Consider the following 25,549-nt stretch of genomic DNA (forward strand, 5'->3'; position numbering starts at 1 on the left):
TCTATTCGACTCTCCCCCAGGTCAGAGGCCGGCTCCGGCGGGTCTTAAACTCCCCCCTCACTTGCCTCGCTCCTCAGATGCCCACTTCTTCTGCCCAAGTTCGCGTTCCTCTTCCCGTGCCCGCCTCCCATCCCCATCCTTCCACCACGTACCTTGACTACATCTCCTCCAGAAGTCGCACCTGGGGAGGGCGGGGGGCGTCTCTCCCGCCGCGGGGTCCGTCAACCCCCCCCCCCCCCCGCCCGGGCAGCAGAGCCGTCGAACTCCTGATCCGCCTCCGGCGCGGCTAGAGGGAGCCGAGGTCTCTTACGCCTCCTTCGCCGCCTGCCTCCTTCCCGGCTCCGGGGATGCGTCCGCTGCTCGCCTCCCCGGCGGCTCGTCCTCGGCGGCGGCGGCGGCTGCCTGCAGCGTCTCGATAGGGGCCGCCTTATCGCCGCTGCCGCCTGTCACCCAAACTGGGCGCCTCTTCCAGGAAGACGCGTGCGGCCGCTGCCTCGGCGGAGGAGAATCGCTCCCCTCCCCTCCACGCCCGCCCGCCCGCCTCCCTCTCTCGTCCCGCGTTCCCTTCCCCGTTGCTGCTACTGCTTCTCCTTCCTTCCGTCCCTCCCTCCCTCTCTCCTTCCACCGCCACCCCCCTCCCGTGCCTGCTGGGGGGCTTGGGGAGGGAAGCTCCAGGACGTGCCGAGCCTTTCTGCGCTCACGGGCCCGGCCCTTCTATTAGTCCTCGGGGAGCATCTCCAAGCGTTGTCGGGCCCCTCGCCAGCGCATCTCCCGGTACGAGCGACTTAACACGGCAGGCGCACCTTTGCAGGGTTGGGGCTGGAGGTGAGGGCCCTGAGCGGGGCGGGAGGTGAGGGGGGCAAGGTAAGGAAAAAGATCGGGGACGCGAGGGGATGCGTCCACTCGCCTGGGTTCACACGCGCATGCAGGAAAGAAGTGCCCTTTCATCTGTGGTGGCAGTTTTTCACACCAGGGCAAGCCTTCCTTGGATGTTGCAGCCATCGCTTTGTGGGCGCGCGCGCGCGCACTCACCCTTCTGCTTTCTTTTATTTATTACTTATTTATTAGTAATACTTGTATCCCGCTTCATACGATAACATCTCTAAGCGGTTCACATATAAATTTGAAAAATCACATTTAAATACGCTATTCAAAACAGTTTCCGCTGCAGTAAGAATACAAATCACACTCACCCAATGTCAGCTCCAGGTTTTGGGAGGAGTGTGAGTGTGTGTCGTGGGCAAGATAGGGCGGTGGGGTGGGGGGAGCTCTCTGGACCCTGACTAGCTCCATTGCCTCCTAATCACTGTTACAAGCTGCCCATTTTTGCTTGGCCTGTGCCTCTGGGCCCAAAAACTCCTTTGAAGCCACAGTTTTCAGCATCAACAGAAATATATTTCACAGCAATCCCAGCTGCCTGTAAAAAAAAAAAATGTGTTGAAGAAAAAGTGGGAAGGGTAGGACACCTTGACAGGCTCCAAAAAAGGTGTTCAGGGGTGCATTGGGCTTTACAGGGTCCACTTTGACTAACCCTGACCTAAAGGCAGATGGCAAGGTGAGTGGCAGCTGCTGGCCAGTTTCCTTGCTCCAGTCACTGGTCACACATTTGGGAAGGGCAGGTAAATAGGCAGCGGCAGCAAGGAGTAACAAGGTCAGGGGGCTCAAGGTTGGCAGTGGGCAGCCTGTTGTTGGGATGTGAGGCCTCAGCACATGCTTAGTGGTGCCAACCCTCTGCTTCCCGCATTGTCACCTCCTTTAGCTCCAGTATCCCATTTCCCCCACTGCTTTAAGAGATACAGGCTGCCTGGCTTGGTGAGACCCAGTGGCCATGCAGTTCAGCTAGTTCCCAACACTGGGAAGGTTGTGAAAGGCAGGAAGATCGACCTTTGGTGAGCATGCTATGCTATCACTAATTGCATATGATTGCATAATTCGGGACTTTCACCGGATTTGTTCAGGGCTGACATTGTCCCCTTGTGATTTCTGCTTTACAATCTTAGCATTTTGGATATTCAATTATATCAGACAAACATATCTTTAACCCCAATTAGATGATGATGATGATGATGATGATGAATGTACTAAGTTGTTTAACATAAATGTTTATTCATATAGAAATGTCATGTTTTGGAGGATGGGTCAGTGCCTGTTTGGGAATCATCTTAACTATAAGTCAACTGACTCCCTCCCCACTTCTCTTCCCCTTTTCCCCCGTTTTACTGCAAACTTTCTTCTCTTTTAAACCATTTACTCTCCATTCATAATTGCTCCTCCCCCCATGGCCTTTCTAGGCTTCCTTTATGTCAATACCACCTAAACATCTCACATTTTGATCTTTTTAAAGGAGTTTTTCCCTAAGTGTACAAACCATTTGTTGCTTCAATGGAACCCATTACTGCCACCCATTGGCAGCAATATGTAATTATATTTTTATTAGTAGGTAGTAAACACAATATTTAGGATCAACCAAAATGTATAATGTAGTGCACTTTCAAGTTACACAGGATGTGAACGTTTTCAAAAGTGGTGGGAAAAAGAAAAATTTCCAAGGTTTGGGTGTTAAAAACTGTTTCAGCCTTAAGATTATAACAGACAAAGCCCTGTGCAGACTAATTAGGTTTGACCTATTTGTTGTTGTTCAGTCATTCAGTCGTGTTCATGGACCCCATGGACCATAGCACACCAGGCCTTCCTGTCCTGCACTCTCTCCTGGAGTGTGCTCAAGACCATATTCATTGCATCGGTGATGCTATCTAGCCATCTCATCCTCTGCCATCCCCTTCTCCTTTTACCTTCAATCTTTCCCAGCATCAGGGTCTTTTCCAGGGAGTTTTCTCTTCGCATTAGGTGGCCAAAATATTTCAGCTTCAGCTTCAGTATCTGTCCTTCCAATAAGCAGTCAGGGTTGATTTCCTTTAGGATTGACTGATTTGACCTCCTTGCAGTCCAGGGGACTCGTGTCTTCTCCAGCACCACAGTTTGAAAGCATCAATTCTTCGGCTCTCAACCTTCCTTATAGTCCAGCTCTCACAGCCATACATTACTACTGGGAAACAAAAATCTTAGGTTTTACAGAGGTATGCTGGGACAGAATAGGAATGGAGGCCCCCACTTTGAAAATACCCCCCCCCCAGCATTTATCACAATCTTCCTCTGACACAAATTGATCTAACCTACTTAGTTTGCAGAAGGCAACCTCCATTACCTTCCTGCTGAGGTCTTCCTCCATCAGAAGGTGCAGTTATTTATTGTTTTGTATAGAGCGTTGCTAACTTTTTATTAGGCCCTTGCCCTGATTCTTTAACAGTGACATGACTAGGGAAGCATAGTGGTCATGCTTATCTCCATGCAGTGAAAATCTTCACTGGATGGTTTCTGCAGATCAAGCTGTTATGAAATGCCCAAATGCACACCAGGCCATTTTTTCCAGGTCAGTGGGCAACCCTGTTTGTATGTGTGCTGCTTGGTGCAGTTCATCGAATTACATTTCATGTGATGTGAGAGCAGGAAATGTGCAGAGGATGTGCAGCACACCAGTTCTTAGTCTGGAATTGGCATGCATTAGTCTTAGGGCTGCTCCACATGGAGCATTTTATCCACCTATTGAGATTGGTTACTCACGGCAGTTTGCGGGCCCTTTAGATGACATCGTCCGCACTAAATGACCTTTATTCCATTTTTTTAAAGATCGGGATAATGAGCTGTCAAATTATGAAGCGCTTGAGTTCCACTTGAGTTCCTCCTGAAAAAAACCACAATAAGAGGAGCTAGACCACAGCACCATTTAGTGAGCAAACCTACTGGGATAGGCTGCCGCCTCCAAACTCGGAGGAAACCTCCTATCCAATGCAGGGCAGGAGAGGTGCAGAGGAGATCGTCCCCTTGCGCTTCAGCCACCCTGCATTTGTGGCTAGAGAGCCGATTTCAGCTACCTAGCCGCAGGAAGTCAAGAGTGTTGGAAGCAGCGGCCAGACAACACGTTGGATGTGTCATACCGGATTCCTGACTTCCCCATCCCGGAACGCCCCCAAGAATGCCCCGTTTTCACCACTCTGTGCTTCTTTTCTGAGCGTGGGGCCGTTCCGTGCTGCCTGTGAGGCAGCTTGGAAGGGGGTGAAGGTCGGTTCTCAGAGTGCGTGCTCTGAGGTCAGTTCCCAGAAACCAACCTATCCTATGGCCGCCTAGCTGCTGACTAGCGGCAATAGGATTGCACCCTTAGTGGCTGTATAATGAAACATATAGAAGACAGAGCATCTCTACAACAGCCTAAAATCCTGCATTTAAAATGGGGCTTTCTTCTTCCATTTTAAATGCAGAATCACAACGGACTCCCTTCACATGTGCTTCATTCCTCCACACTCCTTTCCCCCTTCTTCTCCCCCTTATCTGAGTCTTCCATATGTTTCATTGGTCTAGCTCCTCTTCTTGTGGCTTTTCCTTTTTCACGGGGGGGAACTCAAGTGGAACACAAGTGGGGTAATTTGATAGCTCATTATCTCTGATTTATTTAAAAAATGGAATAACAGTCATTTAGTGCAGGAGACGCCCTCAAGGTTCACGACATCATCTAAAGGGCCTGCAAACTTCCGTGAGTAAGCAATCTCAATAGTAGGATAAAAGCTCTGTGTGAAAAAGCCCTCAGATAAGGGGGGAAAGGAGGCACATGTAAAGAGAGCCCGTTGTGATCCTGCATTTAAAACGGAAGCAGAAAGCCCCATTTTAAATGCAGGATTGCTGGGGTAGAGATGCTCTTAGTCTAATTGTGCAGAGGGCACTCGAACTGTGCACCCTAAATGTTTAGAGGATGTGCAGCCCACCAATTCTTAATCTGGAATTGACATGCATTATTCTTAGTCTTGTTTGACATGCATGTGGCATGTCAAACAAGAAAGCTTCTGCATCTTGACCTTAAAAAAAAAAAAGTAATTACAATACAGAGAGGGTAAAACAGATCTTATGTACTATACCCAAAGTGTGCCTACTGGTCCCTTTCCTATACTGCTGGACAGGAATGGCAGACCAACTAGGGACCTGCAATTTAGATCTGGTCCCCAGCTGTGGAATACCCACCCTCTCTTTGATATGTATGTATCAAAGATATGTATGCCCCCCCCATTTGTTGAATCAAGCATAGGCTTCCACAATTTTATTTATTTATTTATTTATTTATTTCCTTTCTATACCACCCAATAGCCGAAGCTCTCTGGGCGGTTCACAAAAATTAAAACCAAACAGCACACAATAAAACAATTAAAAATATATAGAACATTAAAACCACAATATAACAATACAACCACAATAAAACCTAGCAGCAGTGCAGGAGTTTAAAATACAGATTTAAAACAGCAAAGCTAAAAATTTAGAAAGCTAAAATGCTAAAATGCCTGGGAAAATAAAAAGGTCTTCACCTGGCGCCAAAAGGAATACAATGTAGGTGCCAGGCGAACCTCACTAGGGAGCTCATTCCAGAGCCGGGGTGCCACAGCAGAAAAAGCCCTCCTCCTAGTAGCCACCCACCTCACTTCCTTTGGTAGGGGCTCACGGAGAAGGGCTGCTGCTGCTGATGTTAAGGTCCGGGCAGGCATATATGGGAGGAGGCGATCCTTCAGATAACCTGGCCCCAAGCCGTTAAGGGCTTTAAATGTTAACACCAGCACTTTGAATCGGGCCCGGAAATGGACTGGCAGCCAGTGCACAATTCAGACACTCAACACGTGGAGGTTGGGAAGCGGGTCTGGGCAAGCTACGTGCATCTCATGAAGTGGTAGAAAGGCCACAAAAGCTTATACCAGTCTTCCCCAACCTGATGCCCTCCAAATGTTTAAACAACAGCTCCCAACATTCCTGACCATTGGCCATGCTGGCTGGGGCTGATGGGAGTTAAAGTCCAAAACATCTGGAGAGCACTGGGTTGGGGAAGGATGGCTTATGCCATAATAAATCTATTAATCTTTAAGGTGCCACAAGACTCTGAGCTTTTGTACACGAGGCTGTTAATCGCTGTATCTTCTTTTGGTTTCATTGCAGAATTGAGATCAGAGCTCTACAGAAAGAGCTTTTCCGTTCCTGCTTTTCTGCGAAATAACCTCTAGGTGGAGCTGCACTATAGCAGAATAGCACAAATACACAAGAAGCTGTACTTTCAGAAATAATACCCCATTTTCCCTATTCTAAAAAAAGGGCGGGGGGAGAAGTGCTCTGAAAAAAACAGAAGCTGAAGGATCACAATAAGGAATCATGAGTGCACAATAAATGCCTTGTATAGTAAAGCTCTCTGTTGTTTTTGCTCCTTTCCTTACCTGTGCTCTGTAGCTTTAAGCATTTTTCTCCCTGCCCAGCTAATTTCTAATATTAGAACCAGTCTGTGGAAAGTTACTAAAAAGCAGTAGAGCTCAGTGTTGTTAGGAAGGGGGGCTTCATTTTGCTTTCCACTTCGGCATGTCTTTTTATGCAAAAAAAGACATTTTTTTGTCTCTCACTCACCCCTGCTTTAAATGTGAAAAGAACAAACACACGGTTAACATACATGTGGTTGCCCCACGCATCTATTTGGCCTTATATTGGGCCATTTTCTGCCCTTAGTAAACAAAAGGAACTATCAATACTTTTCCCCATAATATGTGTCTGGGTTCTCAGAACCTGTAGAATAGAACGTCCTATTCCTGATGGTTAGAAACTGGCCTTGTATGGTGTTCTTGCACTCGGCAAAACGTATCTTTTTATGATGTATGACTTGGCGCTGTATCTTACTTTGGCATACTTGTGATGCCTGTTATTGGTTTTCATTATTTTAATGGCCTCCCTGCATTATTTGTTGGTGGGTGGGAGAGGGTGTGTTCATGCTCCTCCCCACAAACTCTAATAACCTGCTCAGCCATAAATCATCCAGATTCACGCTGTTGTTCAGATCACTTAATTAGGTGCTCAGAGGGCATTTGAAAGGAATTCCATGAACCAGTGGATGTTCTGGAAAAGAAAAGGACGTGAGGCTGCAATTTATTGTTCCTGGCTGATTTTGCCTATTTGGAATCTGCTTTTAAAAAGCTGCGTATGTTTAGTTTTATTGGTTATGAACAAGCACTGAACACTTCATCCATGAGACTTCTTTTTAAGAACTGTTAAGATTCTTACTCTGAAAAGAAATATCTTAATCCTGACATATATCAGGATACACTTGCAAACTCTCTATAAAGTTTATTCGTTTAACTCTCTCAAAGAGCTTCACCAAAATTCACCCACTTTTGCAAGAAAACACAAGCAGCTATTAGGTTATAGGCTGTGCCTGCAATCCAGCAGGTGAATGGTACACATGCAAGTCACACAGGCTCTGTAACCACCACTGCACTACACAGAATTATGTCAACCTGCAGAGCAGACATGGGTTGTATGACCCACTGGTGTTTATGTACCAGGTCCCTAGGCACACCTGGGCCAGGATCAACCAAGCGCTGAGTGCAAGACACTCCATGTGTATGGGATCTTTTCAGCCTCTTTCTAGTGACATTCCCCAGTAACGCCACCACTGAAGAACTACACCCAAAGGTCAGGGGGTCCTCCAGAGTGTCATTTCATATGCCATATGTGGCTGCTACACAAGGGAAGATTAGCAACCTTTCTGAGTACACAGAAGCACTTAGCATGTGCCCATGATCCTTTGGTTCCCAGTCTTGGTTTTGTTTTGTGGTCTGAAGAAAAAAGAAGGAAGGAAGAAAGCCTCCTGTAAGATTAAAGCATATAAATATAAAGGAGGCTTTCTGCTGCATCTCTGTATGATTAAGAGTTCTGGATTGCCTCCTTCCAATCAGCTTCTGCTGGGGTTTTTAAGGCGCTATCAACTTGCCTTGTTTGTGGAATTTTGGGGGGCTGCCCAAAAACATTGTTAGTCTCCTGCAGTCACCCTGCATCATCCCATGTCTCTCTCCCTCCCTCCACCCCTCCGCTTCTCTAATATTTTCTCACACTGGGGAAAATCCATTAATTATTTTCAGGTGCACCATGATCAGCAAAAAAACAACAACAATGGTGTGGCTGCCTGATTTCAGGAGCTTGCGGTGTTTTGTCTGGGGTGACGTGTGATGTTGCTGGGAATGTGTTTTCATGGCATCAGGCTGGCCAGACAACTGTGTTTCCCCCTCACCCAGGAAGCTGATTGCACCTCTCCCAACTGCTGCTGCTCTTTCCTTCGCCCACCACAACACACCCAATGAGCTCCCATTTTAACAACGAAATAAAGAGTGGTATGAGGCAACTAGTAATATTTGTACTGAGGTGTTTTTTTTCTTTTCTTTTTCTGTTTTCTCCTCTGGAAATGTGCAGGTCTGAAAGTCCAAAGGTTTACTGCTGCACTTTTACTCCTGCGTAAGCACACATGGCCCTGATTTGGATCAATACCATGGTATTCTGGGACAAGAGGGATAAAACTCCCCACACACACACCACCACCACCAGTTTTTCCCCTGAAACCGCATCTCCAAGGGTTTTTTTTAAAGAAGGTGAATGAATACTTTCTTTTTTAAAAACCCCACCCCATCTCACAGAGTACATGTGGAATGTTGCAGGAAAATCCCATCAGTAAACTGTTGGACTTCCAGAATTGCACAATTCTGGAGAAGAAGAAACCAAAACCAAATAAACCCTCAATGCCCACCCATTTCTATATAGAGCGGCCTTCCAGAAGTGGTTGGGACTCCAACTCCCATCATCCCTAAATGGCTGTGAATGATGGGAATTGGAACACATCATCATCCGCAGGGCCACAGCTTTCCTACCCCAGATTTAAGCACTAGCCTAGTACTCATAGAAGGAATTTCATGCAGGTGAATACATGGAATTCTATGCACAGAAGTGAATGGGCTGGTGGAGGAAGGATGGAGTGCTTTGATCATTGATCCTACTCTGCACCCAGCCAGGATAGAAACCAACTAGAAGCATCCTCCTCCATGGCGGACATAGAAATGCAGCAGACTACTGCAGGAGGGACAAAGCTCTTTGTTCCTGTTCTGCCAGCCCTCCGCAATTTGGTACGTTTTTTCTGCAGGTTAGTAATTTCTGACTGTAGGCTTATTTACAAGGCTGAGGTAGAGGACAAAATAAGTAATAGATTGAAGAGCCAGTGAGCCCTCCAGTACTCTCTTGTGGTTCACCATTTATAAGAAAGATGGGAACAACAGAGATAATCATATTTGTGATGTAGGAAGTATATTTTTGTGGAGTTTGTATGGGTTCTTTTTTTTCCATAAATGGGTACATACAAACAGCAAGCATAAAGTGTCTATTCCATGAAAAAGCTCCAGTACTACTCAAGTAATCTGCCTGAACAAAGTAATTTCCAAATGTCCATGGCATCCAAGCAAGGATTAAGTGGTTAAAATTTGTTAAACACTGCTCATGGATCTTGGAATTCAAATCCAAGCCAACTTGGCAAGCGATGCATCATTATCACCATATATTAGAATAACAATAATAATAAATGTATGTAGAATGGAATGGATTTGGACAGACTGAAAACCTACCATGAATAAGTTAGGACAATACTTGAAGTTTTTTGTTGCTGTTTTTAAAAATGCTTGTGCCTTAATGTTTGACAGTCCTTTTTGGAAAGTGGTGGGTGTAACCCATTGCTGTCTCTTTATAAAATGCAGTAAGACATAATCTCTCCCCCAAGTAATAAATTTGAACCATGAGAGTATTAACTTGCATTGGGTTTTTTTTACGTAAACTTGAAAATTTATTGTCTTCTGCTTTAAATAGCAGCAGGCTTTATACAACAATTAATGAATGTACTATGAGATTTGTAAGTTCCATGTAGATTAATGTTATTATTGCAGAGGAAATGGGTGACGTTCAACATCTGGCACAATAACTACCCATGTAATCCAGAATTATTTAAGATTCATGCTGAATTTATTGCTTGAATGATTTCATCCTGGTAAATCTGTTTTAAAATTCAGAAGCCTTGTTTAAAATATGTAGCACCCTCTGCTGGATGTTTGCTTTAATTTTCTATGTTGTTTTGTACTATGGTTAAAACAAATGCCTGCCAAGTTTCATCTGTAGCAAGGAATCCAAACTTTGCATTAAATCTCAAGGTAGGTTTTGAAGCAGAGTGATTCTTTCCAGAAAGTTTTGGCTTTGGATCTCTGGGAGGCATTTAAAATTGCAAGCCTGTGGCTGACACGAGACAAAACGCATTCCATCTTTAATCGCCTGTAGAAGCTCGTATCAGGTATATACTAGCTCAGGCACAGAAGAGTTCAATTAAGGAGAGACAGCTATATTTTAATCTTAGCTGCACCGCTGGGTAACCAGAGCACATGCACAAAAGGGACATGGAGGAGCACCTGAAATTTAATCCATTGTGAGCTGGGTGCAGGCCTGGTATCAGCAGACAGCACCTTTGGATACCTGCCAGGATGCCAGCAACCTAGCAGGGTGCCCATTATTTATTTTTAATTAAACCAGTTTTTAAACCAATTTATTTCTGGCATGCAGCTGGTTGAATGCTGTTTAAATTTCCTACAATGTCCCAACATTCTGCTGCTCCAGGGAATCATGGTAAATTAAAATGACAGTTCTGTCTGTGTGCTATTGCTGCCTGCTGCTGCCGCCGCCACTAGGTAAGACTGCCAGGGAAGGTCTACTGAGTTAGAAGGAGCCCCAAAACCAAGAGCCCTCTTAAACATGGGAATAGCCCTGGCTGGGTGCATGCTAAGGCAATCAAATGACCTCTTTCCTGTAAAGATGTTAGATATGCAGTGTATACCTTAAACTCTGCATGGCCTGTAGGATCACAGATTTGCACTGAAAGGCTATCTATAGCTCAATCCACTGCTGCGAGACCCGAACCAGGGTCTTCCTAGGTTAACTACTAGGCTACACCATCACCAGTTCTCACACATGGTTCTGAACAGTTCAAGAGCCACAAAAGCAGGTTAACAGAAATGCTGAAAGGCATGTGGAAAGGAATGAAAAGGCATTCCTTGTGTATGAGCGCCAGTGAGCAGAGACCTGGTCTCTTTCTCTTCACCTAGCAACGTAATAGGAGCCCAGATGTATCTGGATAACTTAGTGGTGACAACAGCACAATCCTGACATACCCAAAGCTGGGGCCTGGTAAATTATGGGCTGAGTAGGGAGATAGATGGAAGGAATCGTAGTTTGGCTTCAGGCTAGGGAAGCAGAGGCTGTGGGAATAGTCTGGCAATCAAAAGCAGACTTTGGCTCTTAACATTGCAGAGAGTGGTGCATAATAGCTTATAGCAGTTTCAATATATTTTGACTTAAGTTCAAAATTCCCATAATCAGATCTCAATATTGGGTCATCAGCAATGAAGAATGAAGCCATTGGCCTGGTTTGCATGTAGTGACAAGTGACAACCGAGAGTATTGGTTGACTATGGGTTGTCACTGAATTGTGGGTAGTAATTGACAACCCAGGAAGAGAACCTACAGTTTGTTTTTGGGTTGTGAACTCTCGGTTGTTCATGGTTAACAACAACTCATGGTTAAACCATAGTGCAGGGTTTGCATGTAACCACAACCCATGATTCAATGACAACCCATACTCAACCTGCACTCTGGGTTGTCATTACATGGAAACCAGGTCATTGTGCCATGCCTTCTACTTTGGTAGGTTGTGATTCCATTCCATCCCTCTATGGCAGGGCCAGCCCTATCATGACACAGTCTGATGCAGGCGCATCAGGCGGTGGAATGGGAAGAGCGGCAAATTGCTCCATCCTCCCCCTTCAAAGAGGGAGCAGCTCTCCCTGGCCGCTGCCAGCCACCTGCTTGGCCACCCAGGTGGCCGCTCGTGCCTTCCTGCCCCCCTGCCAAGCCACCGCACGCCCCTGCCCAGCTGCTCTTCTCACCTTGTGCCAAGCTGCAGGGCTCCTGGGAGAGGTCAGCTGAACTATCGCGAGAGGTCCCGCCTCTCTCATGATAGTTTGGGACCTCTCTTGATAGGTTGGCCGACCTCTCCCAGGAGCGCCATGGCTTGGGCACAAGGCGGGAGCGGTGGCTTGGCAGGCAGGAAGAAGCAAGCAAGCAGGTTGGGTGCATGGGAGGTGGCAGACCAAGCGGGGAGGGGGAAGCAGCAGCACAGCCACCACCACTGCCAAAAGTAGAAGAAGCAGAGTGGCAGTGGTGGTGGGAGTGGCTCACTTGAGGCAGCAAGATGCCTTGGGCTGGGCCTGCTCTATGATACTGGAAAACTGATAGTTGTCAAAGTACTAAAGGTCTGAAACCTTTTAGCATTGGGAAAATTAATGCCAGTATGACAGATATTATTGGTGAAGCTACTGCATTTGCTACTGAAGCAAAGTCAAGACCAATATGTCTGAAGTAAAGTATGCTGTATGGCTGACCAAAAGCAGGAGATGTCGGGCGCTGCTGGGGCTCAAACTGGGAGCCATTGGGTTTAATATGCAGTTGCCCTGTGTGGTGAGCCACTGAACATTGTATTGCAGCATCTTCTTAGGTAGAGTCAAGGAAACCCTCCAGGTTATCCCACCTATGCCCTCAAATGTGAAAAGATCATGTAGATTTTCAGCTACTGATCCCTTTTTTAACGCTTTGAGACTTGGATATATGGAACTCCCTGCTACAATGTTGAGACCTTTTACCCACCTGTCAAGTGCTCGACATTACCCACTTAGCAAGGGGATCCCCAGGATTTAAAGAGTTGCTTTGACCCTTGTGGGTGCCCTTTTCCTAGTCTACCCCTCCCCATCTGTTAAACTAGATGCAGTTACTATGTTTTGGAGTGAAAAGGGGGGTGGCGTACAGTTTTCTATGAAAACCTGTTGCTCGGGAGTTGGGCTAGTGGAGATTCGAAGCAGAGCACCCCCAAGGTTCAGGGCAACCCTTTGAACCCTGGGGATCCCCTTGCTAAAGGGGTGATCTACAGCTCGTTTCCCCACCTGTCAATTGTCAAAGGCTGTCAATCTAGCCTATGTTACCAGTGTAGCCTTGACTATTACCTTATATGTTTGACAGCTCAAACAGACAAGGCTCCATGAAAGGCAAGCCTGTATATTTTGGACAGTTGGAGTTGCACAAGTGCGCAACTCGGAGTTGCACCAGCGTGGTGTAGTGGCGAGAGTGTTGGACTGGGAGCTGGGAGATCTGGGTTCCAGTCCCCACTCAGCCATGGAAGCTCACTGGGTGACTTTGGGCCAGTCACAGACTCTCAGCCCAACCTCCCTCACAGGGTTGTTGTTGTGAGGATAAAATGGAGAGGAGGAGGATAATGTAAGCTGCCTTGGGTTCCTTGCAAGAGGAAAAAAAGGCGGGATATAAATGCAATAAAGAAAGAAAGAACTCCAAAAACTCACTTAAAAAAAAAAGATTAAGGTCTTTTGCACACATTCCCCAAGGCCAGGAAATGCAGGAAACAAAATTTCCAGCCCTGTTTTTGTGTAAAAAAACAAAAGGAGAGACAGAGAGAGAGAGAACTAGGGTCATGATTGGAATGGGGACGGGTGGCTTGGTGGGAGCCAGGGGAAGTGAGTGACAGCCCCTCCAAAGTGCTGTCACTGGAAAGGGACACTAGAAGTGGCTTGGCTGCAATTTCGAAGAGTCATTGAAGCTACCCTCGGGAGAAGCAGCAGGGGTTCCTGTCGCTCTTGCCGAGCAGCTCCCTGGCCAATGCTCACTACCCACAGTGGGTTGGCCATGCTGGGTTCAGATGACAGGCCAACCCATCAAAGGTTAACAACCCCTAGAACAAGCCATGGATTGTTAGGGTGGTTTATTGCCCATGCACAAGCTACCCTGAGGGAATTGGTCTGGGTTTGGACAGCACAACAACCCACCATGGCTTGTCACCCACAATGGGTTGTCATGTCATGCAAACCCAGTCAACAGCTCCAACTGTCCTGTCACCAACGGACTCTAACTGTCCCTAGCTGTCTCTGACTGTTTTTCAAATCTTCTGAACAATTATATTATTTATGGAACTCCTAACTGCCAATCACCTTTGTTGACCCACTTGACCAGTCCAAAGGATATCATCTCCTCCTAGATATTGTAAACTCAGCCTGAAGCCTCTCTTCATAAGCTACTGCAAGTAAAGGCAACCACAAGTGTTTTAGGCCAAATATACAGTACAAAGCTAGGTCTCTGGCCTACTCAGTCACATTATAACATCACGGAGGTCACACAAAGTATATAAACTTAACAAAATGTAAGCAAAGAGGTGAAAACTGTGTTTCTTCACAGGCAGTTTAGTGTACCCAGGCCCTGGACTGACTCCATCTCCCCAGGCTGGCCAATGGATCCCTCTGGACAGGAAGGACTATAACAGCCCTTCCTGTTTCAGTTAAGCCCTGATTGAACAAACAACATTGTCCTGGTGTGTTCCTGTATCCTTTGGTCCTGGTTTCTGGCTTGTCTGTCGGTCCTGATCCATTCTTCAGTCCTAATTTCTGGTTTGCTCCTGCCTTGCTCTTCAGTACTGGCTACTGGCATCATCCCATGGCTCCTGGGATCTGGCTCCTGGCTCACCTCAGACCACTGGCCTTGGCAGTGAAGCACCAAAACTGTCATCTTTCTCGCCAGCTTCATTTGCCTTCCTGGAAAATGTTAAAAGGGCATCCATTCAATAATGCATTCCAAGAGGAGCATTGAACCAAGATCCTCCTGGATTTTACTTGCTTTGGATGGGCGGAGGTGGGGTGTGGGGACAAACAAAATCCCTCATCTCATTTTGATACCACCAAGAACTGAAGCAGCACCCAATGAAGTTGTACCTGTGTACCTGAACAGCTGTAGCTGACTGGCAGATGTTGCTGTGGTGTATCTCAGTTAGCCTGCTTTCCCCCCCCTCAGATGTTTCTCCTGGTCTTCTTATACTGGTTGCTTTGTCCCACCAATTGTGTGTATTTGCCAACACCTACTTTGTTGTCAGTGTATGCTTATTAAATATTTTACCACATTACAGCATAATATTTAATCATACCTTTTGCAAACTATACTTCATTCTGGTTTAATGAGTTACTCCATATTTTGGGAGGTTTCAGAGATGGACTCCTTGTGCCCCCAAACCTACAATTACAGACACAATTATTGTCCTAGATCCTGTAGGAGCTAAAACTATGTTGATGTTCCTGTTCCAACAGATGCCATGAATGTCATCTTGAAAATACACAATTCCCCAACAGTAAAAATATGAAATCCTCTAGCAGTGATTCAGAACCAGTCTGGTCAAAATACATAAGAACTGCTGAAAAGCACAGTATACCAGAAAGTGCTAGGTCCTCCTAAAAACCGCTGGACTAGAAGAGCAATTGGAGGAGAGAGAAGAACCTGGGGATTATTGGAACAGGGGGGTGGAGGCAGTGACTGCTGAAAAATGTCCATGACAGCATCTCCTACGTCCAGTTTAGCATTTTCTCACCAAAGGATTTTCAGGATATGTCCTTTAAAAGAGAGAGAGAGAGAGAGCGAGAGAGAGAGAAGAAGAGAAGAGAAGAGAAGAGAAGAGAAAAAAAGAAAAGAAAAGAAAAGAAAAGAAGTGAAGACAGTATTGTCCAAAAACAAAGTGCAGGTCACAAGCAAAATACAGGAGTGAAAAAGAACACTGCAAGGAGGTATCTTCCAGGAAAGACCAGTTTCATACATCAATTCAGATGACAGACACATATGAACATAAGAAGACCCTTGCTAGGTTAGGCCAAAGGCCTCTAATCTATTATTCTGCTTGTGCTTACAAGGAGCACAGAAGCAGGACATAAATGCAATAGCATCCTCCCACTTGTATTCCCAGCAACCGTATTGAGAGGCATACTGTCTCTAATACTGGAGGTAGTAGGTAGCCGTCATGACTAGTAGCCCTTGATAGCTTTATCCTCCATGAATTTGTCTAATCTTTTAAAGCTGTCCAAGTTGGTGACCTTCACTACATCCTGTGGTACTGAATTCCATAGTTTGACTATGCATTGTGAGAAAAAGTACTTCCTTTTGTCTGTCCTGAACCAAACCAAAAGGAAACAAAATCCTTGTGGCATTGCTAGCAAATCTGACCAAGGAAAACATTTCTTCTTTCCAACTTTAAAAAAGTTGAACAGAAGCAAAAGCCATCCACCAAGCAAAATATTCTCCAAATTCCTTCCAAAATAACAAGTTTACTCTTCCTTACATTACTCCACAAATGATGGTTTTCTCATCTAACTCCTCAGATTAAAAAGAAAAAACCTAGATCTGAAAAACCTTCTGATAACAAATGGGACCAAGACTCAATTCAATTCACAGTTGGGGATATAAACATAAGAAGAGCCATGCTGGATCAGACCAAGGGTCCATCTAGTCCAGCATTCTGTTCACACAGTGGCCAACCAGCTGTCAACCGGGAACCCACAAGCAGGACACAAGTGCCACAGCACCTTCCTGCCCATGTTCCCCAGCAACTGGTGCACATAGGCACACTGCTTGTGGTACTGCAGGTAGCACATAGCCATCAGGACTAGTAGCTATTGATACACTTCTCCTCCAGGAATTTGTCTAACCCCCTTTTAAAGCCATCCAAATTGGTGGCCATCACTACATCTTGTGGCAGCAAATTCCATGTAGCTTTCTAAAACTACAGGGTAGTTTTAGAAAATTCTGCACATACCAACTTTATCCCTTTGGCCAGTCAATCATTCACACACGCTACTGCAAGCAAGCTTCAGCTTCCAAGTCATGTTGGCAAAATGGCATTTACGGTGGCATGCCAATTCCTGAATTCCGCTTGTGAGAGGTGCACATGACTGATTGGCAACAGACTTGGAGCTGGCATGCACAGGATTGTCAACAGAGCCTGCCCAAGGCATTTTGCTGCCTGTGTCAGAACAGTGATGGCATCTCCTCCTCCAAGTCGAGGTGTATCACACCTAAGTCTGGCTTGGCCATTTTAATACATGAAGTGGAAAATCCCACAAGCACCTCTTCACCTCCCTGGGAGTAAAATGCAACAATAATAAATTAAATAACTAAGGATTTTTTGCCTTCTTGTGACATCCAAAAAACAGCTGCCTGAGGTAGCCACCAGACCCTTTCACAGCCAGATCCTTTCACAGCCAGTCACCCAACGATTGTGTGAATTGGCCTCCAGGAGCTGATGTGGCTGAATGGTGTGCTGAGAATGTTAGAATTAATTATATGCAGAGTTTTACATGTGTTGGATGTAATTGCTCTTTAACACATGCCCATATTGCAATGCAATCACTATTTAATGCATAACAACCACAAAGCTACCAAAAGTGGGTGGAAGCCTATTGTGATGAATATGGGTTGATTTGCAAGCTGGTTGCATGCCAGAACAATCAAACTATCTCTTTGCCATGTGTTTAAACTTTGTATGCATCCACTCAGCTTGGCCATAAGTAGTGTTCTGTTGTGACTCTGAGAGGAATGAAACTCCAGTGAAAAAGATGAACTACAGCTGAGGTACACGCCTACAAATGAAATGGCCGGTACCAGGAGGAAAAGGGCTTATAAGTAAATAGCCTTAAACTCTCTGTTTCTCTAACATTCAGGATAATAATACTGTGAGGTTTAATGTAACAGTTGCTGCAAAGCACTTTGAGGATGGAAAGTGTTAAATACTCTGTTGTCTGTAATCGTGCTGTATTATTTCTTCAAACTAATTCAGCAATAAAATACTATGCCTGAGAAAGATAAGGCTAGTTGAGACATAAACAAGGGCTGTAGGAGGCAGGGGTGTGATAAGAAATGCTTTGAGAAGTTGATTGCTTCAATTTTCAAGAGTTGTCTAATGTCAATAAGGGTGGGCCCAAACCAAGGGGGGGAGGGGGGGTGTTTTAAAAGGCTTAGCCTGGAAAATTTAGCTGCAACACCCTGTGCCTTTCAAATAAATAAAATGGAAAAATCCCCTCCGCCCTAAGCTGGTGCCATCTAAATGGTGGGTTAGGACCCACATGGGAGAATTCTGGCTGGCTCTCTGGATAGTACTGACATTTGTTCTTCCATGACAAAAGGAAATATAAATACAAAGGAACAATTTTTTACTGAACCAAGAGCTGTTGGGATATCCAAATGTAGGTTCCATAGAACTATGAATTAGGCAGAATGGAAAGCTAGGAAATTTTCAGAGCAAAGTGTACAAATATAATCTGCCATTCAACTGAGACAGAAACTGCTTTTAAGAACATAGAACATAAGAAGAGCCATGCTGGACCAGGCCAAGGGTCCATCTAGCCCAGCATTCTGTTCACACAGTCGCCAACCAGCTATCGACCAGGAACCCACAAGCAGGACACGAGCGCAACAGCACCCTCCCGCCCATGTTCCCCAGCAACTGGTGTGCATAGGCTCACTGCCTCTGGTATTGGAGGTAGCACATAGCCATCAAGACTAGTAACCATTGATAGCCTTTTCCTCCAGGAATTTGTCTAACCCCCTTCTAAAGCCATCCAAATTGGTGGCCATCACTACATCCTGTGGTAGCAAATTCCATAGTTTACCTATGCGCTGGGTGAAGAAGTACTTCCTTTATTTGTATTCATTCTGACTCTTCCCGAATGGTTGCGAGGCATAACCATTAGTGATATTATTTGTACATTACTTTCCTCTCAGGAGCTCAAATTAGTTTTTGTTCTTGTTTTGGTCCTACAGCAATCCTGTGAGGTAGGTTGGGTTGACAGTGACCCAAATCAATCAGTGACCCGGTTTGCACAATTAAACAACCCACGGTTTGTTAACCATGGGGCTATTCGGGAGCAAACAAGTGTGCTGGCTCCTGACTGTTCACCTGCTTCCAGTATGCTAAACAACTGAGGGATAACCCAAGAACAAACCTTAGGTTATAACTCTGGGTTGTTTCTCCCTGATCAACCCAGAATTCCAGCAGACATCCCCAAGAACAACGTTTTGTTATTTCAAGCACATGTCTTAAACCACCAAAGGATTGGGTATAATTGGCAAGGCTTGAGCACAAAAACATATTTTTTTAAAAAATACACTGATGGCATACAACGCTGGACAGAATCCAAAGGTGCAACTTGTTCTATATCTCCAGCCAACTTTGGGCTTGCGTTTCTTAAACAGCAACCCACACCCTACAGTGGTGTACAACGAAGACCCATTGAAACCGAGGGGCATTTCAAAAGCAGCCTGTGGTGGGCTGGTGTACAAAGGAAATAAATAAATACTCATGGAAATCTTTGAATGGACCTAACAAGCTCTTTGGATCATGGCCACTATCTCCAGATCCAGCGATGTGCCATAGATAGATTTCCCTGGTATATAATGAAACAACATTGTTTTAGGTTTCCTGAAGAGTAATACTTGGGCTTTTGGAGTGAACCCAAAACATTGGGGGAGGAGTAAATATTGGAATCACTTCGACAGCAGTACAGCTGCCTAGCTTAGCCTTCCTTTCATCAATATCAGTGAATTATGTACTGTCTCTGGAAGCAGAGCCCAGACTCCAGACTCCCCACTTTATCCCTTTCTTCCCTTGGCCTAGGTCAAACCTTTCTGCAGGAATGTATTAAGAGCCCTGCCAAGGAGCAGTATAAAGCCTAGTTAGGCTGCAATCCTATGCATACATACCTGTGTGGGGACATCCAGAGGACTGCAGTCTTAAAAAATGTGTTGAATCTGAATTTTGGAGCCAAAGTTCGCTTCATGGTGTCAGCAGTAGGATGGCTTCCACACAGATTGACTGCGAAAACTGTGCCTCATTTTTGGAAAACTGGAAATATTGCAGAGAACTGGACTAGACAGAAGGAGTTGATTTTTGTAGGACTGGAGTCAGATAAGTAGTCTTCAGAACCCAAAGCTGAAGCCAATTTCTAATATACATTATTCCAAAAGGCAGGACTAGTACATCTCTCCAGTGGAAAGATTATAAAAACCTACCTAGATTAAACAGAGAGGAGGGGTATTTTAAAAAAATGCAATGAAGCAGTCCAATCCTCAAAGACCTTGGCTGGACCAACCTCTTAAGGCTGTAATCCAGAATCTGTTTATCTCTGTACTTATTTCAATGCTGCACTGGTAGGAATTTCTGTATTATAGCCTAACATGCCAAACATATTCAGTTTTATAGCTCTTCATGTTGAAATATCGGAAACATCATTGCAAAGAAATGAAGAGTATTCATATGGTTATGCAAGAGAGACTACATTTTTCACATTTATGAATACTTGTCATAATAAAACAAACTGCTTCTCTCTCTCACTGATCTCTGAGAACAAGTGATTTACAGGAGGTTCCTAGAAATCTGCAATTAGCTCAATGTATACATTTTTATTGCCTTTTCATACTGCCCTTTCAGAGCAGTGCATAGCTTAACTTATAAGAGGAAAAGAGCTATAAGTGTGTGTGTGTGTTTCACCAATTTCACCAACTTTTAACAATTATTAAAGCATACTAGAAAGCCTATTGGTGAGATCAGAAGCCACTTGAACAATTTGCACTGAAACTGTTTTTACTGAGTCTATAACCCCTGCCCGGGCCTTCTTATAACTGTGGGACTCGCTTTCGCACACGTGCACACACACACACGCTATATTTCTATACTGCCCTTCATCATAAGATTCTAGGACAGCTTACAGTAACTAAACAAAAACATCAATGCAAAACACTGGAAAAGCAGTTAAAAACCCCCCCAACAGAGTAACAGTTCAATCCTATGCGTGCCTACTCAGAACTAAGGTCCTATTGAGTTCAATGGAACCTACTTCCAGGAAAGTCTGTATAGGATTGCAGCCTTAACATGTGCACAATAACTATAGAGATCATTCGTAAAAGCAGCATATGGTGAAATACGCAATTTTGTTTTTAAATTTTATTTATTAAATTCATTATAGAACAAAATCCAGCACAAAACTATCAAATCCTATCCAAACAGCAAAAGAGCATAGCAAGCATCCTACCTAATTATATCAGGAACAGGGTTCTGTCAGGATTTATATGGCCACAGTGACTATTCCAGTAAAGAATAAAACTATTCTATTTATCTGCAGTATTACTGACATTTGAATTTCTCACAGTTCTGTGTACAGACTCTGTTAACTTATTCTCCATTTCTGCAATATCCAAACATTTAATCAACCATTCCTGGATTGAGGGGGACACAATATTCTTCCAGTATTTAGCCCAGATATTTTTTGTAGCAAATAATAAATTTATAATCAATAATTTCTGTATGAAAGTTATATCAAGATCAATAACATTAAACAAAACTAACAAAGGGGACAAACCCAGATTTCTGCCCACAATCTGGGAAATACGCCTAAAATTTGCTGCCAATGATAACACAATAATTTTAGCATGGCTGAATAAATTAATACCTGTAGTGAGGCAGGAAACCACTGCCTCTATAGGGAAGGGCTGGAATGTAATGTCAGAGCTAAAGTCCCAAGTTCAATGCATCTCCAGGTAGGGCTGGAAAAAGTCTCTGTCTGAAACCTTAGAGAACCACTGCCTGTCAGTGAAGATACTGAGCTAGATAAACCAGTGGTCTGACTCAGTGACTGGGATCACACAACATGATAACCCACTCTCAAGGGCTGAATATGGGTTGAGTATGGGTTGTCATTGAACCATGGGTTATTGTGTTGTCTGAACCCAGCCACAATAACAAACTATGGTTTGCTAACCACAAACAACCCACACAGTTCACAACCCAACAACAAAGCATGGGTTCTCTTCATGGGTTGTTTATGGTTAACAAACCATGGTTTGTTACCACGGCTGAGTTCAGACAATACAACAACCCACATTTCAACAACCCACAATTATTCCATACTCAACTCTTGAGCGTGGGTTATCATGTTGTATGAACCCAGTCATTATAAGACAGATTCCTATGTTATACTAGCTTCCTTTTCAGATCCAAACAAATAGAATCAAACTTTGTTTTTAATTCCAATTCAACTATTTCATGCTGGAGTCTCCCTTTGAAATTCTTTGTTGGACTGATTAATGCACCTGACACAAGCTTATATGGTATGAGAAATCTTTAAAGATGGGCCTACAACACTCTGTGTTGTCTTTGTTGCAACAGACCAACATGGCTACCTCTCCCTCTGGAAGCTGATGAAGATAGTGGCTCACCACTGCAAACACTCAACTGGCATTTTCAGCAGTGGCATGCAAACAACTTAATCTTGCATATAGTGATAACCTCATACAACAAGGAGGTCACGATGGTGAGGTGGCACATGCTACCTGGCCAGCCATTTGGGCTTTAACATTCCACGCACCCAAATGGCTGTCCATGAGTAAGCAAGCCAGCCTGTCTAGGATTTTCTCAGTACCTAAAATATTACTTTCTATGTTATGAAAGCAAAGGCTGCAATCCTATACTCACTTTCCTGGGGTCAATACTATTGAAATCAGTGGGGCTTACTTCTGAGTAGACATGTATAGGACTGCACTGTAAGAATCAAAACTGTTCATGTACTGAAATTTACAGCGCAATCCTACACAGGATTGCACTGCAGAAATTTACAGCACAATTCTTACTCAGAAGTAAGTCCCATCAAATTTAATGGGACTTATTTCCAGGGAAGTGTTGTAGGATTGCAGTCTTCTTGAGGGAATATTCATATTGTGTAACAGGAATACAACAGAAATTATTTTTAAACATCACCATGGTAAATTGTAGCATTAGGAGTAAAAAGCAAACCTCCCCATCTGACTCTGAACAGGTTGGTGGAAATAGAACATTCCTTTCTTTGGGGGCAGTGAAGAAAAAAAAACCACTTTGAGTAAGTCTGACTCATGCATTTTGCAGAGCTTGTGACTAAAATAGCTCCCTAATCCTGTGCTTTCCTCAAGATGAGGAGACCTGCCCGTTTCTTTACTATTTGAATGTGCTTTCCTTCCTTAGTTGGCTACCAAGTGTTTTGTGAGACACAAGCCAACCAGTGATTAATACTTTCTGACTAGGTAGGTTGGTTCCAGTGATTTCACATGATAAATGTACCTTGCTGACTTCAAGAAACCTTTTGGACACACCCTCCTTATCTGGAACTCCAACGATTCTAGGAATGCAAGGGGAGAAATAAACTTCCTTCATAGAAACCTAATAAATCTGTAGTGATAAAACCATCCACATGATGGGTTTAAGCACCCAGAGCTCGGCTGCCCAGCTTTTGCATCTCAGAAGCAAGTCAGTTCAATTGACATACAAATCCTCCCCATGGGGCCTGTGATCGCCTTCATTTTCCTTCCCCCCTCCCCTTTTGCACCATCCAGCAGACGCTACTGGGAAAATGGGAAAAGAAAAGCTGAATCTGCCTGGCTGCTCCTTACAGATTCTGATAATCCAAAAATGAATGGAATCAGAGCTCTGATTTCTTGCTTCCTAAACTCTCCAACATTTGATAGATTTAATGGCTTCTTACGATTTGCTTGAAACGACATTGGCCAACCTACAAACTAGTTAAGCCAAAATATTTAGATTGTAAAGACATTGACAGGAGTCTTATGCAAGTTTACCCTCAAGTAAGTTCCACTGAGTTCCCTGGGGCTTACTCACAAGTTAGTGCACATAGGATTGCAGCCCTAGAATGCTTATAATCATACTCTTCAACTCTTGTCCAATAAAATTATTTTTAAAGGTATTTTTACCCCACCCTTCAAAGAAGTTTCCTGTAAATTCACGTGTTTTGCTTCATATGGTGGAGCAACGTTTAAAGTGGAATAGTTTTTAAGCCATGTGAAAAAGCTGTTTCTGAACAGTCCAACAGAAATTTCACCGATCTTAATTTCCAATCTCGACTTCATGCATCTGATAAAGTGGGATCCGTCCACAAAAGCTTAGGCCACAATAAATTTGTAATCAGTAAGGTGGTACAAGACTCTTTCAGACAGATAGACATATGTTAGTCTGTTGCAGAAAAAACAACAAAGAGTCATCTGGCACCTTAAAGACTAGCACAAGCTTTCCTAAACTAGAGTGTTATGGTTACCTTTAAGCTAATCTACCAGCTTTATGGCCGCAAATGGCGCTCACTCTGGAGGCTCACTTACCCTACCCCAGCGATGTGGCAATGGCGGCCGGCTATATTGCCAGTGGAGCGTTGCCAGCGGCCAGCTCCGCAGGATTGCCACAATGAGGGAGCTGACCCACACAGATTCCAGGGGGAGCCAGAGGTGACTGCTCCGTTCCGCCATGGGCCCCAATGGGGCCGGATTCTTAGAACCCAGCCTCACTGGGGTCTGTGGCGGAATTCTCCCCTATCCCTAGTGCCTCCTGAAAACCAGTTCTATTCCAGGAAGCGTTCCTTAAATTATATTATTATTATATTAATATCCAGTCTTTCCCCTAAAACTGGGACTGAAGGCAGCTTTACAACATTAAATGACCAGCCACGGATTTTATTAGCATTCAGTTCTTAATAATTTTAATGTAATGTTTTAATATTTTGTCTAACTATTGTACCTCTTATGTTCACCACTCCAGAATCTGTTTTAGATGGCGAGCAGTTACTAAATGTTGTAAATAAATAAGCAACCCTCCTTTCTCTCTCTCTCTGCTACCCCCTTTTCTCTCTTTACGAGCCCCTTTCTTTCACTGCCATCCCCCTTTCTCTCCCTATACTCCCAGTCTTTTGTAAGTACAAACCCTATTAGATCTATGCTTTCAAAGCACTTTGCTCTCCTTCCTGAGGTGGGAACTATGATGCCACAAGCAGCATGAAACTTGGCATGCACCACAGCAACCCCACCCCTGTTAAGAGTATTGGGCTAAGCTCAGAGAAACCTGGTTTCCAATCCCAGCTCAGCCATACACCTCACTGGCTCACCCTGGGCCAATCAGTTCAGCCTAACCTACTTTGCAGGGTTGTTGTGAGGAAAAAAACGGGATAAAAAGAACCTCGTGCTCCTTGAAGGAAAGGAAGGCTATAAACGGAATAGATAAACACGAGATATTTCTTATTCGGATACACCCAGCAACCCTGTTAGTTCCGGGGTGGTGGTGGTGGTATTTCTTGTACTTTCACAAGCTCCTTGTGCTTTTGAGAGGGAGGAATGACGCCTCTTTCTCTTCTCCTGCTTCACCACCTCCACCCCCCACTCTACGTGGTGCTTCCCCCTTCCTCGGCGCCCGGCTCCCTGAGGAGTTTCACAGCCAACTTCCCCACCCCACCGTGGGGCGCCCGTCTGTTATTTAAATAAAAACACGCGCGCGAGCGAGCAACGCCAGGCGCGCATGCGTCCTCCTCCCCCTTTCCTTTGGAATCCCGCTCAACAGGTATTGCATGTCCCGCGCCACCTCCCCTTGCGCGCAAGCGCATTCACGAGCCACCATCCCTCCTGCGACAGCAGGTGCCGTCTCTCCTTCCCCCTTCCCCCCCCGCCCCGAGCAACAGGTGCGCATGCGCGCTCGGGCTCGCAGGTGCGGCGGGGCTTTCCCTCCTTCTCGTCTCTCCCCCCCCCGCGCGCATGCGTGCCGTGCGTGGCGCTTTTCCTCTCCCCCGCCTCTTTCCTTCCTCCTCTCTGGAGCCGCAGGTGCCAGGAGGAGGCGGGCGCTGCTGCTGCTGCTGCTGCGGGGCGGCCCCTCCCCTCCCGATTCCGTGAGGTCGGGCTC

At 45.0% G+C, this 25,549-nt stretch overlaps 1 protein-coding gene and 2 long non-coding RNA genes across 9 annotated transcripts in view; 1 reads left to right on the plus strand and 2 right to left on the minus strand.

The window, feature by feature from the left end:
* The window catches only part of RIPOR3 (RIPOR family member 3), a 139,030-nt gene extending 138,512 nt beyond the window's left edge, over positions 1–518 (minus strand). For 2 of the 4 annotated variants that reach the window (XM_084854144.1, XM_084854142.1), the window contains exon 1: positions 153–516. The gene's annotated coding sequence lies outside the window, so the exon portion shown is untranslated. Of the gene's footprint in view, positions 1–152 lie in introns of all 4 variants that reach the window. The other 2 variants (XM_084854145.1, XM_084854143.1) reach the window with 2 other exon arrangements.
* LOC146348843 (uncharacterized) lies at positions 308–20,149 on the plus strand. 4 transcript variants are annotated; one of them, XR_014790732.1, is made up of 2 exons: positions 308–9,037; positions 14,221–20,149. It is a non-coding gene; the product is annotated as an uncharacterized LOC146348843 (long non-coding RNA). The 4 variants fall into 4 exon arrangements; XR_014790734.1 differs by having other exon boundaries at positions 14,454–20,149; XR_014790733.1 differs by having other exon boundaries at positions 308–9,020.
* Positions 5,111–25,369, minus strand: LOC146348844 (uncharacterized). The gene is made up of 2 exons (XR_014790736.1): positions 19,555–25,369; positions 5,111–14,573 (listed from the first exon to the last, which is right to left on the minus strand). It is a non-coding gene; the product is annotated as an uncharacterized LOC146348844 (long non-coding RNA).
* Positions 25,370–25,549: the final 180 nt, after the last annotated feature.

Source organism: Heloderma suspectum, chromosome 4 (assembly GCF_057233095.1).
Source record: "Heloderma suspectum isolate Gila_16-S chromosome 4, 16-S_ref, whole genome shotgun sequence".
In the NCBI taxonomy this organism is placed as follows: domain Eukaryota; kingdom Metazoa; phylum Chordata; class Lepidosauria; order Squamata; family Helodermatidae; genus Heloderma; species Heloderma suspectum.